Below are 16,954 nucleotides of genomic sequence, written 5' to 3'. Positions count from 1 at the left end.
TAAATAAAGGCTTTTTCTTTTTTTTTTTTTGTCGGGGAGGAGGAGGAGGAGAGAACCACAGGGCAGTATATTCTCCCTGCTAATCTCACTGTCTTTTTATGTGGTCAAACGCTGAGATTGTGACACCTCCGGGGGATAAGCGGCGAGCCTTTTTGTGGATTAAAATCTTAAATATCCTTCCTCATTTCAAGGAGGTTCATTTCTTAAAATAATAGTGCTGCATTATTAAGTGAGGAGGAAAAAAGTGACGTGACTGAGGGAATGCAGCCTGTGGAGCGATCCAGTGAATGAATATTCTCCTTACATCCCCCCCCCCCCGAATCACCATTAGTCTATTTCAATATGCACAATATGAAAATCTCAACTATTAGAATGTATTTTTAAAATGATCACAATTAATGAATATTTGGAATTTAATGTTAGTTATTATAGTTTTAAATGTACTTTTTTACTGTTTCAGGGCTTTCTTTAACTACGGTGAACTCATTTTCTCCAAAGCAATGAGTACATGATACTTAATGATTTACCATCATTTTTTCATAAAAGTAACAAAGCTTTTGTCCAGTTATTATTATTATTATTATTATTATTATTATAATTATTATTATTATTATTATTATTATTATTATTATCATTATCATTATTTCAGCATCTGATTTTTTAATGTTGTTTTTCTGCAAGGTTCTAATATCAGTAACAGTACTGTATGATAGGGGAGAGAGCGGAGTGAATACTAATTCAATCATGCATTACTTATAAACCTTTCAAACAATCGCAAAAATGTTCCATCATTTGACTCCAAATATATTTTAGGATTTTATAAGCAAAAATACTTTCCTAAACCGTCACAGTTTGCACTTCTCCCCAAAACACATTCGCAGCTCACGCAATCATTTTGTCCTTCCTCATAATTTTGAATCTGCCAACCTCAGTGGCCAGAGGAAGAGCAGCAGTCCTCACCAGTGCAGTTAAAGGTCTTTAGCCCCTGGATAAAGAGAGATTTCTCTTTTAATTTTCCAGCTCATACAATAAAAACAGACAGAATATACATTTCTACACTCCCTGCAAGACTGAAGTGACCTACTTGTGTTCACAGTCTATTATATTCTTCCTATATTAGAAGAATTAAAATGTAAAAACTCCCCTGTTATGTATTTCAATGTAATGATCATGTCCAGAGGTCAGAGGTCTGCATGCCAAGTGTCCAAATAACATATTTTCTGTTTTATACATGAGCACCTCATGTGTTTTGACATCGTGTGATTTAATGTTATTTATTTTTATGAGGTCAAGTAAATTATATTTGAAATGTGTAGTCGATTTTTCTCCCCCTTTTTATATATATGCATGAGCAACTGAGGACCCACATCTAAACGCAGCATTATAATACAGTGTGTTGATGTATTTTATAAGTGTGTCTGCTGGTTTATTACATATGCAGAGGCATCAGTGCACAGCAAAATGGAAAAATGCATCAATATATTCACAGAAAGGCAGGCCGGAGACAGCTCAGAAAATAAATCTACATCTGCCAGGCTCCATGCAAACAGCAGAGCCATCCTTAATGGTGAAACCATCGATGAAAACAGATAAAAATATTAAATATTCAGACATTCCTTTCAGCCAGTATCAAAAGCGTCCAGATGTGGGAAGGCGAAGTTGTTATCATGAAGCCAACGACAGGCATTGAAAGAAATTCCTCTGAATTTTCAACCATATAAAAGTATTTTATGGCATGCAAATAAATGGTAATTTTTGACTATGGAGAGAAAAAAAAAAAACATGCCAATAAACCCTATCATTTGGGACTAAAACTCCACAAACAGGAGAGACTTTCAATTTGCTCTGCCTGTCTCCCCGCGTTAGATGCCTGCGATTGCCGCGAAATTAATCCATTTAACAATCTGTGGCTTAAATTTGAGGATTTCCAGTTTTTTTAGAATATCAATAAGTTCCAATTGAAGAGAGGATTCTTTTGCAATTCAGGCATGTGCGGGCGATAACGGCAGAGTTGGCATGAAGAGAGGCAAAGATGGATTAATTATGCAGAGAACATGGAAATTCTGCTTATCATCGCTTAGCAAAGGAGCCCAGCTCACATAATCAGAAAACGAGGATGAAAAAAAAAAATAACAATGCAATGGCACCTTCCAGCCCATCATCTTACAAGTTAGATTTTTCCTGTAATTAAAAAGTAACATACAATTATATTCATATCTCATATGCAGACTATGAGTGGGTGTATATTAAATAATTGCATTGGGATATAAGGGTTGAAGTAAAAAAAAAAAAAAAGAGATAGAGAAAGAAGTAAAAAAAAAAAAAAAAAAAAAAAAAAAAGCTTGTTTCACAGGGGTATAGCTCCCCTGGGTTGGATTGAACTACTTAGAAACTGCAAACTTAAATTATCTTCAGAAAGCAAACAAAGAGAGGCTAAAGAGAGAAGCTACTGTATATTTACTTCCTTGTGTTTTTTCCGAGACGTGCTCTCGGTGCGTTCCGGAAACACGAATAAATAACGTCTAAAGGCAGTTGTGGTAAATCCCCTCTGAGGAGGCACGATATGGAAAGATATATGCTGCATTTTGTTTCCCATTTCATGTCGTCCTCAGATTTCACCATCACAGTTGTGCGTCTCAGGATGTCGAGGAGCTGCGTTCAGCCTGCCAGCTCTGTGAGAGGCAGCTAATGTGTGCTGGGCTTAGCCTCACATTTTGCTCTTATTCCTTGAAGAGAAGCAGATTAAACTGTTAAATGTCGTACACGGGTTACAAACAGGCGAGCGTTTCAAAAACCATCTTTTTAGAGATGTCGAGGCAAAAAAAAAAAAAAAAAAAAAAAAAGCCCTCACAGATAAATAAATAAAATAAAGAAGAAGAGGGCAAAGGTTAATTATATAGCACTTCAGCGAAAAAATCGTCACTTTCTGATATATCTGGACCAATAAAGTTTTGATTTTGTTTGGTGATGAATGTGACACTGTTAAAAATATTTACTAACGTTTGTATCAAACAATCTTGAAAGAAAAACTTCACATTTGAAGTTGTGGTTTGTTTGTTATTGAAAGTATGAAGTTGCAAATTTTTTAACTTTAAAATTTCATTGATCTTGTGGAGTTCAGAATTTAGAATTCAGAATTAGAATAATGTATAAAGCAAAGAATAACTTATTGTCGGGTAATAAATTATTCTGTGATTTAAGAGGAAAATAACAGTTAAAGGCTCATAAAGTGACCACGACCCTGAAAAGTTCATGTCACAATATGTGGAGTCAAATTATGGAACAAACTGTGTGACGGTAAAACAAATATCAAACATAAGCCAGTTTGAAAAGAGACATAAAGAGTTGATTCTTGAGGTTCAGGGTTTGGTGATGACTACGAGGGTTTGTTTGTTTGTTTGTGGACAGTATTGCATGGATGGATGTGCTGTTGATGTCTCAGTGTATGAATGGAATAATACACATAAATAATAATAATATTAAATGAAATCATCCCATTACTGTTCTGTGTGACATATGTAGGTTGACGTCAAATTAAATTATTTTTTTAAGAATTAGGCAATTGACAAAGCTTTTGACGTATGCAAAAAGATCTGTTTGTTTTGTTCTTTTTTTACATGTTTGAAATAATCAAATCAAGCATTTTATCTTGTCCATCCTTCCATGTGCTTGTTTTTCCTCTCATCCACCTTGAACGCCTGGACGATCCTCTGACTACATGTTGAAGTTCTCTCAGATTGTTTTTGCACTCTGAAATCCCCACAAATGCATTTTCTTCACAATTGAATAATAAAACCATTATGCTTCAAAAAAAAAAAGAGAGACATTTGTAATTTGGCAGGACGACTCTACACACTACAGTGGAAAAGAGAACAACAGAGGCAGACTTTTAAAGTCCCGAAATTCATTTACATCTAATCAGTAACCGTTTTTAGCTGTTATAAGTGTTTCTCTCTTAGTTGTCATTTGTTTGACAGCGTTGTCGTTATTCCCAGTCCCAGACATTTAGTGGTTCACGCTCCTGCCTCATGGCAAACAACATCTCCTGTGTGGAGTTTCCATGTTTTCCCTGTGGGTTTGTGATGGATGGATGGATGGGTGGATGGATGGTTGAAGGAAAACCTTTATAGAAGCACACGTTCACATAATTAATTGAGAATAAAGGTGGAGGTGCTTCATGGTGTCCAGAGTTTGTTCAGGCGACCGTGCCCTCCCGTGATTTCAACAATGGATCAAATGTTTGATGATCTGCTGAGGATCTTTTTTTGTTTGTTTTATTTTTGTTTATGCCTCAATTATATATGTGTAGATATTTCTCTTTTGTTGCCACGACAGTTTGAACAACACACTGAACTTTTTCCTGACGATTCAGAAAAGTCATGTGCCACTTTCATTTGCACTGGACGAGAAGCTTTCCACGTGAAAGGTTTATGTACACAATAAGACGAGTCGCAGCTGCTTTTGTTTTTCTATTTGAACTTTTTCTCAGACCTGTCTGATGAATCTCTTCAAATATCCAATTTGAACAAGAGCGTCTCATTATTTAGTAAAGACAGTCCAACTGGTGTGAACACTGAGAATAAAACAATGTATTTTTTTATTTTACTGTACGCTGAGGCCACTGCAGTATTGTCAAGTATTGTCCACTGTATAATGTGACTCCAGCTCCTGACTCATAATTGTTCTGTCACATGCCTTTCCGTAGATTATGGATCTTCTCCAGCATCTTACCCCATCCTTGGCTTTTCCAGCTGACCCCAAGAAGCAAATCCCCTGAAACTTCTTGAATCAGGCTATTTTTTTTTTCTTCTTCCCCTCTCCTCCATCTGAGATAGCTTTCCAGTTCACTTGCAGATTGCGGCGGCCTTTCAGACAGCGCACCTGTTGCTTGAGCCCTGATTTCGCTTTTTGATCAGAGAGCTCTCCGACAAAAGAGGGAGAGAAGAGGCTGAAGAAGAGGGAGAGGCAAGAGAAAAGATCCTTATCGAATGCTCTCCTCCGGACAATGAATTTTCCCCAACCATTCAAATGTATCTGCAGAATGCTTGAGTGATTCATTACAGCAGATTCTGAAGTGTGACAATGGACCACAGAAATGAGTGATGGTATCTTTTTCCTGATTTCATTTCCCTGATCCTCCTTATCCCCCTGGCCTGTGTACCTCTATTAATTAGAAAGTAGGGATTTCCACTCATCAACTGATGGGTTTCATGCTCTGCTCTGTCACAAATCTCCTGTCCATGCTATCGCTCTCCTCCCCAGCCCATGGCTGCCTCAGAATGTGCACACGCCCGCTCCGGCTTCAATCTCGGCTGCAAGTCAGGGTGGCTTTGGCGATTCATAAATATTTATAAACCGATTAAGAAAGAATAATAAAGTTATAAGACAGTGGCTGGTTACCCTTGAACAGTAGCATGGATGACTTCCTAAGGAGGGGGAATGTGATCAAATGTGCCAGAATCCACTCGGTTTTATTAGGAGACACTTCGTTCTTGCCGTTTTGAGCCGAGAGACTGTTGGTTTGTTATTTTATTACTCACTTGGGCAACCTCATAAAACAATTAGTAATATGAAATTTATAATGATTAGCTGCCATATGGTCAGGAGACTCATAAATATGCAAAGTGGAGCACTACTGTACTGTCAAAGCAAAGTAGCATTAAAAACAGCTTCTTTACCCAAGCTGTGGCACGACTGGACTATATTAGATTGGACTGATGTGCTGCCATCATTAAAGTGTGCGCAATGCATGTCATTTGAAGCCCACTGTTTATATGCAGTATTTCTACATCAAACAAACACGTCACTCATCACCCGAGTCCAACAGTCTATATCTATCACACTTTGCTACACTTAGAACTGCTGATGCGTCTTACAATCTGAGCAATATGACGTTAGCTGGATTTCATTAAAGTCCTTTCAGAGAGGTGTACTGCATTCAACCAAAAATCCATGTTTTACCCTCATTTATTTGACAAAAAAATGGTCCCATCATGCTCAGTTAAATCTAGTTTTATGTTTAGGTTTGAACATTGAATGGAAGTCGTGTGAGTGATATTAATGGCTACTTCCTGTCGGCTCCTCGGGACTTTGCTCTGATCTGACGGCTACTGGAATGTTTCTCCAGGATCACATCCACCAGCTCTGTACGCTCCATGTACACAAGATGGTGCATCTGAAATGTGGATTACATGGTGAAAATCAGGAAACTGGTTAAAAAAAAAAAAAAATCTAAATACTGGACCTTTTTCCATTTTGAGTGACTTCCCTAATATAGAAATAAGTTATTAAAACTTATCAAAATAATTTAGAAAACGGAGTCAAAATAGTTTTTTTTTTAATTGAAAACTTATCTTGTTAATTCTGTTGTGTGCAAATGTCAAAGGGTTACCTAATTTTATATTATTTGTTAAAGAAGGTATTGTTTATGTCTTCAGAAATGTGAATGGAAATTAGGGCTGCTGATATTAGGTGACGATGCGATAATGAAGCCGATGATGTTATTGTCTTTGTATTTAACAATTTATTCTTCTTCTTTCGTTGGCATTAGTTACTAAATATTTAGGGCTGATGATTAAAAATTCTCTGTGCAAATTTCTTGCGAATAGCACATTTTTCTGGAATAATTCCACTTCTCTTTTATACATAAAATAATGTAACTTTGAACTTGCAGAGCATGAATGCTGCATGGAGTCATAATCTACAATACCTCAACCAGTGGTTTGCAATATGTGTACTTCACACATTGACATGACAGTGACCATAATTTGGAAACATATTGTACAATCTCAATGCATATGCAATTTTGTTGACTTTAAAAATGCAGGAAAATGTGTGGGTTTTTCTTTGACAGGGCCCGCATATTGCTGTTTATGTATAAGCGGTATTTGAGACTGCAAATTTTTTTGTATGTTTCAGCTGATATATATAAAAGAATGTGCATGGTAACTTCGCCCTTTGAATAACAATCAACAGCAAAACCCCAAAAACCTGTTTTACCAGCAGAGAACAAAGAAATTCACATTTTGTATATTCAGGTTATAATCTTCAAAACTCAGCTGCACAAGCGACTTGTGAAAAGAGTATCTTATACATAGTGACCTCTAGTGGCCAAGTCAAATGTCACAGAAGCAAAGTTGTCAGTCAGGTGAAGTATAGACAGTAGTTTATACTTCTGTATAGTGGGTGGAATTACAAGTCATGCTGCAGGTCGCTTTTAACAAAGTACTAGTTTTTTTTTAAATGTTTTAATTTTCCCATTGCGCAAACTAACTAAATTGAAACTGCATCAACTTTTATCAACCACTTTGTATGACCCATTTAACTTAGAACTGGTTACATACATGACTAACTAGTACCAAATAACATAACTTAGTTTTGCCACAATTTCTTTCATAGATTCATACCGATATTCATTTCCTTAAAAAAAACAAAAAACAAAAAAACCTTGAAATGAAGATGCACCTGATTTCCTGCCCTATAAGCCTCGAGCTGGTTTACAACAGTGGCTCTCATCGGCTGTTGACAAAGTTTTTCATTGTGATATCACAGGAAGTCTAGGATTCAGAATAGAATTGTAACTTAACATAAGGCAACATATGTGTTGAAAGTGATTTAAAGTTAGTCAGGCGAGTTTCACTTTTTATACATGAGAATTTGCAGGTTAACTGTTGATTTGGAGTTTATTTTATGGTTATTGTCCTTCTCACACTCCACCTTTACTCCCATTTTCTATTAAGGCTTTTGTCTGAAAAAGCGGTAAACACCCACACGTAATTTAGTGGTATTTCAGTGTAAGGACAGGTGTGTATTCTGGGGACATGCACAGTTTGTTTCTTTAGTTTTCATATTGTTGATTGCTTCGGGTTGATTAAACTCAATACAGGCCAAATTCCCTGTTACACATTTTAGAAACAAACTGTTGTAAAAACGCTTCAATCTTTCAGTGCTGCGTACAAGCAGACAACACTCAGCACAAATTCAATGTGATTCACAGCAGAGGTCTGTGAACCTCCAAACAGAAGTCTTGCTTAATTTTCTGTGGCAGTCTAATTCAACCTGGAATCACTTCTAAAGCCTATTTGTATGTACGTGTATCTAAAAGGACGCCACAGGATTAGGAGACGTTGTACAGTACTGAGCTGACAAAACAATGTTTCCTGAGCAGTTCAAGAGTGTCCAGGAGCCTACGCAGAACAGTAACGACAATATAAACTACAGGTATTGGTTTTAATCTGTAAATTAATGTAACATAACAGAGCTGCAGCCCTCGAGCTCTGATCATCCAGAATCACAGGAAATATACTCTGGTGTGACACATTTAAGCTTTTCTCTCTTCAATAGTTAATTGGGATTTTAAAAATGGGACAAATCTCAGAGTGATGTTTATTTCTTTCTACAGGAAAAAAAAAAAAAAAAGCTCCTAGAATAAAACCAAATATTCATGAGACCAGAATGAAGTTCTGGAGTCAGAAAAGGCTGGATTCAGTAAAAGAGTGAACGACACATTGCAACAGTCCCAAAGTACCTTTTGCTTGGGTTTTTAGGGACATTCTGACTCTTGAAAGTGCCATTAATTATTAATGATACCCAGCACCACTGAAATGGCCAATTTCCCTGTTGTCTCTATGACTGGAAGGGCGCTTGAGGGCGAAGACCTGCAATTAGCTGTTATATGTGGGTGGCCATTCTAGACAGCATCAACTCTTGTTAGTAGCATGACTGCAGAGGAAAGGAGGCTGAACCCCAAGACTAATTATCCCTTCCCTCTCCCTTAAATTTGAAGACATTAAAGTTGATTAGTCTTTCTAATTAGGTTATGCTTTTTGATACTGCTTATGTTTTTCGCTTCTGGCTTTTATGTATGATAATCTCATTCTTGCATACTTGCCTGCTGAGTTATTTCATTGTACTGGCATCGCAAAAGAGCGGACGGGGGAAATAACGTGTTTCTACGTCACCGGGTGCAGTGAATATTCTGCAAAATTCTTGTCATCTTTTCAAAAAAACCTAGTCCAAGAAACCAACTCATGCTGCGTCTCTTTGGAACAAAGGGAACAGTGAGTCCACTTGTCCATGTGCTGAATTTACAGGGAAAACCAAACCACAAGAGCCACTTAACCCAAGATGTTGCTTTCAAATAACTGCTCAATCTGATATGCCCGCCTCTCTCTCCCTCTTCACAACGGCACACGAGGACATGACTGGGCAGAAAAAGGAGAGTCCTCATCTGTAAGATTAGGTTTGGCAACTCTACTCCTCTCCTCTGGATGTCAGATCAGCGGAGAAAATTATATTGAGATCCTCTCAGAGATGACAGATGAAATCTGTCTCTTTGGGCTTGACGTGGAGCTGCAGGTGATACATGATATGTGATAAGGCGGTGATGTCACGGCCGCAGGTGGCTACGCCGCTCCTCCTCCTCCCCCTCCCCCTCCTCCCCCCCCTCCTCCCTACGTGTCTCTGACTTGTGTGTAAAATGGCAGCACTGTGAGTGGCTCACAGAGAACTTTTATCTCCCCCCCATCTGTGTGGTCTCCGGCGCGATGATCTTGGACTCCAGCCATCTCAACCTTCATGCCATTTAAGAAAGAAAAAAAAAGGAGGGAGAGGGAGAGAGAGAGAGAGAGAGAGAGAGAGAGAGAGAGAGAGAAGCGGGTGGAGGAGGGGCAGCGGGATAGAGAGAAAAGAGAGGGAGGAGAAGGGAGGGGGGGGCGAAGACGGCTGTGTGATCCTGCTTTTAAGTTCCAGTACAAGCAAGCAGCTGTTTGATATGTTCTTGTGGGACGTAGTGTGTTTTTGTCCACTTTTGCCTTACAACTTGCGTCACTTTGGATTCTTGTGTGTTTCGCCGTGATTGAAAATAGGAAAAATTTAATTGGAAGTTATATTTTGTGAAACAAAAAAAAAAAAAATTACAATTCAAGTGTAAAAGACTATGAGGATTGTATCATTTGTAGAAAAGAACAAACCTTCAACAAGTTCTTCCTTCAAGTGAAAGGATGAGGAGAAAGCACTGCACCGGGTCCACAGGTGAGAAGGGGCACAGAACGGATCAAGTTTACTCACTGTTTGTGTTTTGACACAGTAAACACGTTCCAATCTTAAAAGTTAAGCCTATAGGTGAGAGAACCAGTTAGTCCTATAATATTGACAGGCGTTAAGTTATTTTCTTAAATCACATTGATACTACAATTGTAACTTTTGTTTTGTTTGAATCCTTGAACTCAGGGGTGTCCAGCATAAGGCCCGTGGGCCAAAACCGGCCCGCAAGAGGCTCCATTCCATCTCGCCAAACAACCAAGAAAAATTTTAAAATTTCAAAGAAAACAATTGATTTTCTAACAAATTTCTTAAGAGTTTTGGACGCAACACTGAGACCCGAGCTGAGAGATCAGAGATGCTGCCATTAACGCTATCTTACCTCGTTGCTATTAAAACTAACCTCAAAGTCATGATGTCAGGGTGACTTTGTAAAAACACCCATAATGAAACAGTTGGGTTTTTTTCGGCATTTCACTGTATTTTCCACCAGAACGTTTCATTAAAATTTACTTTATGCTGAGATTGTAGTCATTTTCTGTAGTGATTATATGGTTTGGTGAAAATATAGACATTTTTTTGTCATGTATACTCTGCGCCACCATAACTTAAAACGTTAAAAGTTTATATTTAAAGGTTACTATGGCACAATTTTACCGGTCCGGCCCACTCAGGATGAAACTGAGCTGTATGTGGTCTCTGAATTAAAATGTGTCTGACACCCCTGTTTTTAAGTAAACTGAACAAAGAACACGTTAAAAGTTATGGCATTGCAATCATGTTTGTTGGATGATTCACAAGCTTGAATTAATCCCCGAATAGTGGGACAAATCAAAGAATCAAACCTTTTTGTTCAGTTTTTACAAACAACTCAAACCTAAATACCTTTACCAAAAAAAACAACAACAAGTAATTCAGAAAAATATAAGACAAAAGTTCAATTTTAAAATTGAGAAAAATCTTAAAAGAATATTTTAACAGTAGATAATTTTTTTTAAATCACATAAGAGCTCAATATTTATAGCTAAAATATTATAAATATAACTCAAATAGCAGTGAGCATAACCCATTAAAAAGAACCATTTTAAGTGAACCAAATGGTATTAAAAAGTAAAAATGGGCATTTAAAAAAAATTCCACTTGCTATTTTTAACTTGTTCTAGTTGAGTTCAGTTAAGTTAATTTGCTAAGCTGTCCTCGGGACCCCTGGCTAATGCCGCCGTAACCCTGGTTTTTAATTTAGAAGGTCAAACTTCTAAAATAAAACCTGGCAAAATAAGAATAGTACTATCTACATTCAAAGCCTAAAAACCTGTGTGAGTTTTCTTTCTTTTCTAGTGCCATGAAATGAGATATGAAGCACAAAAGGAGCAATCAAAATGTGATGTGTTCAAAAAAAAAAAAAAAAGAAAGTCAAGTTAACTTGGTTAATGGCTTCACCCAGAGCTGGAACAGACGGTGGGCTATTTTCTTGCCAAGCCTTCCTGAACAAACAGGTATGCCTGTAGTTTTTTGATAGGAACATCTTCACGCTGCAGACACTGAGTGGGGCTTCAAGGACTTATCATTTTGAAATGAGGAAAAGTAAATATATGTTGCTTGTCAATAATTAGGAATGCCTCGTCTTTTGTTTCTATGCAGCAACTATGTATGTTGTTGTCAATGTGCCATTTTGGACTCAGCTGCACTTCAGAGATATAGAGGCTGGGCATGTTGTCTTCCCTGTATTGTGATACTACAGCTTGGCACAGTTCTTTCATGTTAATGGATAAACACTGGCTAACAGTATATCAACCCTAAGGTTGTGTGTGTTTATACATAGAACACCTTTTAATATGGGCTATAACATCAAAGATTGTTTAAAGGTTATTTCATACGGCAATGCCAGAATTCAATTAATTTCTACGATTGTCTAAGCAAAATGAAACAGGAGGGCAGTGCTACAGCACAACATTCAGCTAAATAGCTTTGAACTACAGATAGTTTCCATTAATTAAACTGGATTGCAAGTTGTTTAATCAATTTCAGAGCTACAAACAGTGACAATCAACTGCCTGCATTAGCGGTGTGTGTGTGTGTGTGTGTGTGTGTGTGTGTGTGTGTGTGTGTGTGTGTGCGTGCACGTCTGAGAGTGTGGTCAAAAAGAGACAAAAACGAAAGCATTAGTCTGTTTGCAATGCTACCAGTGGTGCCTGCGTATAGGGTCTCACTAATTAACCTCCACGTTGATAATGTGCTTAATTACTTTATATTGTGATTTAGTTTCTTTCCTAGAGGTTATTCTCTCTTTTTAGATTGCAGAAATAATCTTACATGCCTCAAAGGTGTTGAGTGGAGAATGCGATGCCCCAGTGAAACGCCGGTGAGCGCAGGCATCTGTGGATAGACTTTGTGATTACCGCCGCATTGACATCAATGGAAACTGTTTGACACCTGGCCCAGAGAGAGGGCAGCATCAGGCTGCAAGAACTTTGATTAAATGAAAAAAGAGAGGAGAGAAAAAAGAAAGACAAGCACAGTTGAAGGGGTGGGGGGGGTGGGGGGGGTGGTGGTGGGTGGGTGGGGGGACTTGATGTAATTTTGTCTGATCACCACACTGGCCCTGTGTCCTATCAGGCAGAGGACCTCTCATCACCTTTAAATTTCTCTGGGCTCATGAAAAGACCAGACACAGGTTTGATAAAAAATGAAAGAAAAGAAAAAAAAAAAAACTATGGCAACACAAAATGAGGTGGAATGAGACTCTGATCCTCGAGCTTTTGATATCTGGTGGAGTCACTGTGCAACAATTTACTTGTAGTACATTTTTAAGTCGTTTGAATTTGGATCATGCAGGCCAGCCGAGAAGAGGGGGAATACACACAATACAGGTCTGCCGAGCTTTCCATCGCAAAAAACAATGTATTGACAACTTTATTTAAGCGTTGCATAAAGTGGGGGTTAAACACGATGGAAGCGTTCATTTGTGTGATGATGCCAGCGGCCCCAGCTATGAATGTAAAGCACGAATTAGTTCATTCCCAGTGAGGTTTATTTATGGAACAATACATTTTAAATTATCACAGCGCCGAAAGTGAGGAAAATCAGCTTAATACACCTTCCCTTGCTAATGACATGGGATTGTTCGTAGATAACAACACACACCTGCATCTCCTCAAACACACACACACACACACACACGCACACACACACACACCTCCCCCCCTCTCCGTTTGTTTTGTTTTGGGCAGTGAGGATAACACCTGCCTCTCTCCCAGTTAATGGCCTTTTTAATTCATGGCTCAAACCCATTTAAAGGCAAACCCTTTCACAATTTGCTTAATTTCTGATGTCATTTCCACCCTATAATTACTGTTCACTTCCTCATATTTATCAGTCAATGTACCTGCAATGAAAATATAAGACCTTGACACCACTTTTGCGGAATCAAAATAGTATTTAATTTGATGTCTTTGGCCGTCAAACAACATTGTTCGAGGGACGTAATTAGGACAAATTTATCTCTGTTTTTTTTTTTTTGTTTTTTTTTTTATTTTGGGGATATTGCCAAGACATGTGGGACCTTTATGATAAGAAGGGGGAAGAAAACGTTTGAACGCCACTGCCCAGTATCTCATGGTTATTGTGAATGGCTTTCAGTAAAATTAATGGCGTGGGGGGAGATTGCAGTGTGGCCGCGGTAAAACAGGATGCAGATGTGGTTACAGGGCATCCAGGTAAGGAAGCAGTCGTTTCCTAAACACAATGCGGACGGACACACACACACACACACACACACACACACACACACACACACACACACACACACACACACACACACACGTGCGCGGTGTAAATGTAAGAGGCAAAAGAGGAATTTGGATCACTCTCATTGTGTGTTCCTAATACTCCCCCAGTTCTCTCTTTTGTATGTATTTTATTTTGGGGGGGGGAGCATTTTCACTCACTTCATCTCTCTGAACATGCAAAAAAAAATGTTTTACTTAATATGAATGCATTTTCCTGGATAACTCGTTTTTTTTTTGCATCATAGAAATAGAATAGAAAAATAAAATGTCCTTAAAACAACCTTAATGAAATTACTAATCATAAATGCAGAAAAATCACAAGTGGGACGCATGAAAACATCTTTACGTGCCTTTTAAAACTTACTCTCGGCCACTTCACAGGCACTTCCAATAGACTGCGCTGATCTATATGCACATGAGGAGGAATATGTGTGAGACAACTGCTCCCAGCAGAGTGAAAAATTACTCTTGGGGGACAAACAGATTTTTGTGAGGTTGTTCTGCTTCTGTGTACAGCCAGATTTTCTGTACACAACCTGCTATATGTTATGTTGTCAAGACTGATATTTTTTTTTCTCCTGCCGCAAAGGAAAATTAATTGCGAAGAGGGCCGAGAATTTGTTTTCATATTGGCTTGGTGGAGCCGAGTGCCAGGATGGAGGAGGACAGCTGTGGGGGAAGGCTGGCCGACCCGCTGCCTTCTGCCTCTCCCATGCCTTGCTGCACAGAGTCTGTGACAAAACAAGCCTCCAGGAATACTGGGCAAACACTGAGAGCCTCTCACTGGGATCCGCACTATTTCCTGAGCACACCACAGCCAAAAAAGCTTCACACTTCCGATGCTCCCCTATACTTCGCTCTCTAAATTGAATTGTTGCGTCCGTATCGCATCAAAGATACGGGGAACGTCGTCGCCCGCTCAGTCGGCGGCTCGCAAATGCGAGCGCTCGGCAAGGTGGTGAAATTGCAAACAAACGCGTTCCCGTGGCACGCTTTAACAACTCACAACAAGAAATAAGGTCAAGCATGTTGTAAGTGATTCCACCTCTTCTCAATCTGCGTGTGCTCTCACTGTACAAGGCTGTCGAGGCTCAGCTCCGGCGAGATGAGCGAGATAGCGGAGGCTGAGGTAGGGAACCATTTTCACACTGCCACAATTACAGGAACCGTCATTACATTGCTCACTCTTACTCAAATACAGATAGAAGCCCCCCAAAATTATGCGCAGGCTAGGAGGAGAAAGTGGCTCACTTCTGTTTGCTAAATTAATCGCTTCCTAAATGGCTTCAGGCCAGGCAAAGTTAACATTTGCAGTTTCAAAGGTTTTCAGCGCTTGCAATGAGCCATGAAATTACTGCATGCCGTCGAAAATGGCAGCTGATGAAAAGCCCAAGGAGCAGGTCCCACAGGCAGGGGAGAGCTTGGAAGTGAAATCTTAAACACAAAGTCTCATTTCTGATTCGGATCATGGTGAAGAATTCGGAACCAAAAAAAACCCGCCAATGCGACGGGGGCCCCTGTCCGAGAGCGGGGACGAGGCCGCGACAAGACAGATGACGAGCAGCTGCTTTCCGGGGGCCTGGCAGGCTCGTCGGCGAGTCCGAGCAGGCGAGGCGGGCGCAGAGGTTGGGTTGAAGGAGCGTAATGATGATGTTGAGGTGCTCAGCTGCGGCCAAAATGGACTGACCCAAATTAGGTTTGATTAAATCACAGGGGTGACGCGGCAGTTCTGCAGACATCATTAACATCAAAATGATTATGGCGGAACAGTTTGGCTCAGCTGAACTCAACTAATTCACCCACAACTCTGACGCGAGAACACTGCCATTTGCATGCGGACTGAAAATAAGCCATAAGCGTGTCCAATTACATCTGAAACACAAAGGAATTATTTCTCTGTGCTTTTACCTTTGTTACATTTACAACGCCACGGGACCCAATGAGAATCCTTCCAGTAGGATCAGCTCACCTGAAGCGACTCACGGGACGCATTTAATAACACGAGTTCCCTCCCCCAAAAAAGTTGATGTCAGTGTAGCAGAAAATAAATATTATCTCATCGTCAAAATGTTACAATCACTTTTGCCAATTCCTTGACTTTTGATTCCACGCTCCTCTGTAGCTGGGTAAAAACATACCTTCCGCTCCTACTGTGCCTGGGATCTCAAGCTCCTGCTTCGCCAGGAAAAAAAATAAATAAATAAAAAATCCTCCCCCACATATCAATCTGCAATCATAGAGCCTAGCGGACACTTTGGATTGGAGAAACTTTGACCTATTTTTCCAATGTTGGAGTGACCAACCAATTTGGGAGCCAATTTGATTTTTTTTTTTCATTAAGCATGTGTGACAAGAAATTAGATCCTCAGTTAGTTCGTATCTGGAAGACTTGGAAGATAATCATTTGATGTGTGCGTGTATGTCTTCTAAAAAAAAAGTGATAGTCTACTTACTCTCAGGCTAAAAATATTCACCTCAGAATATTTCTTATTTAAGTGAAATCCAAGAGCTGGCATGTCATCTGTAATGTTAGATTAATTTTGAATTATTTGGTAAAAAAAAAAAAAAAAAAAAAGTGTTGGGGGGTGGGGGGTGGGGGGGACTCTTTGCAAAAAGCACCGCCTATTACTGCTAATAGAATTTTTGAGTATGTTTATCTTGCTGTTCATGTATTAATGACATTTAAATATGTTATGCTCCCACTATAAAACATTAAATACTCTATTGTTGGGTCAAATTTGGAGTGGGAGAGAAGAGGTGGCTGTTTATAAATGAGAGCTTAATTAATTAAAGAATACATTACATTTTAATGGTGAATTGTTAACTCTCGCTGTAGCCTCATTAATATGTGCCCCATGGGGATTTCAATGCCATCGCTTCACCAGCAACCTGCTGGCTGCAGGTCCTGTGGCTATTTCGTGGCGCTGGTAGATTGATAGTTGACAAAGCAATTAATCACTTGGAGGAATGAACGTCCCCTCGGTGTGTGTAGCAGCAGGAGGAATGATTGTTTAAATTTTCACCAGGGATGAGTTAATGTCGGGTTTTATGCAATTTCAATTAACTGAGAAAAGTCTGAAATTGATGACTTTTTAAAAGATCAATAATGGGTTTAAAAGCGGTCT

The sequence above is a fragment of the Lipophrys pholis genome (genome assembly GCF_963383615.2).
Source record: "Lipophrys pholis genome assembly, chromosome: 9".
Lineage (NCBI taxonomy): Eukaryota > Metazoa > Chordata > Actinopteri > Blenniiformes > Blenniidae > Lipophrys > Lipophrys pholis.
This window is presented reverse-complemented; position numbering follows the sequence as displayed.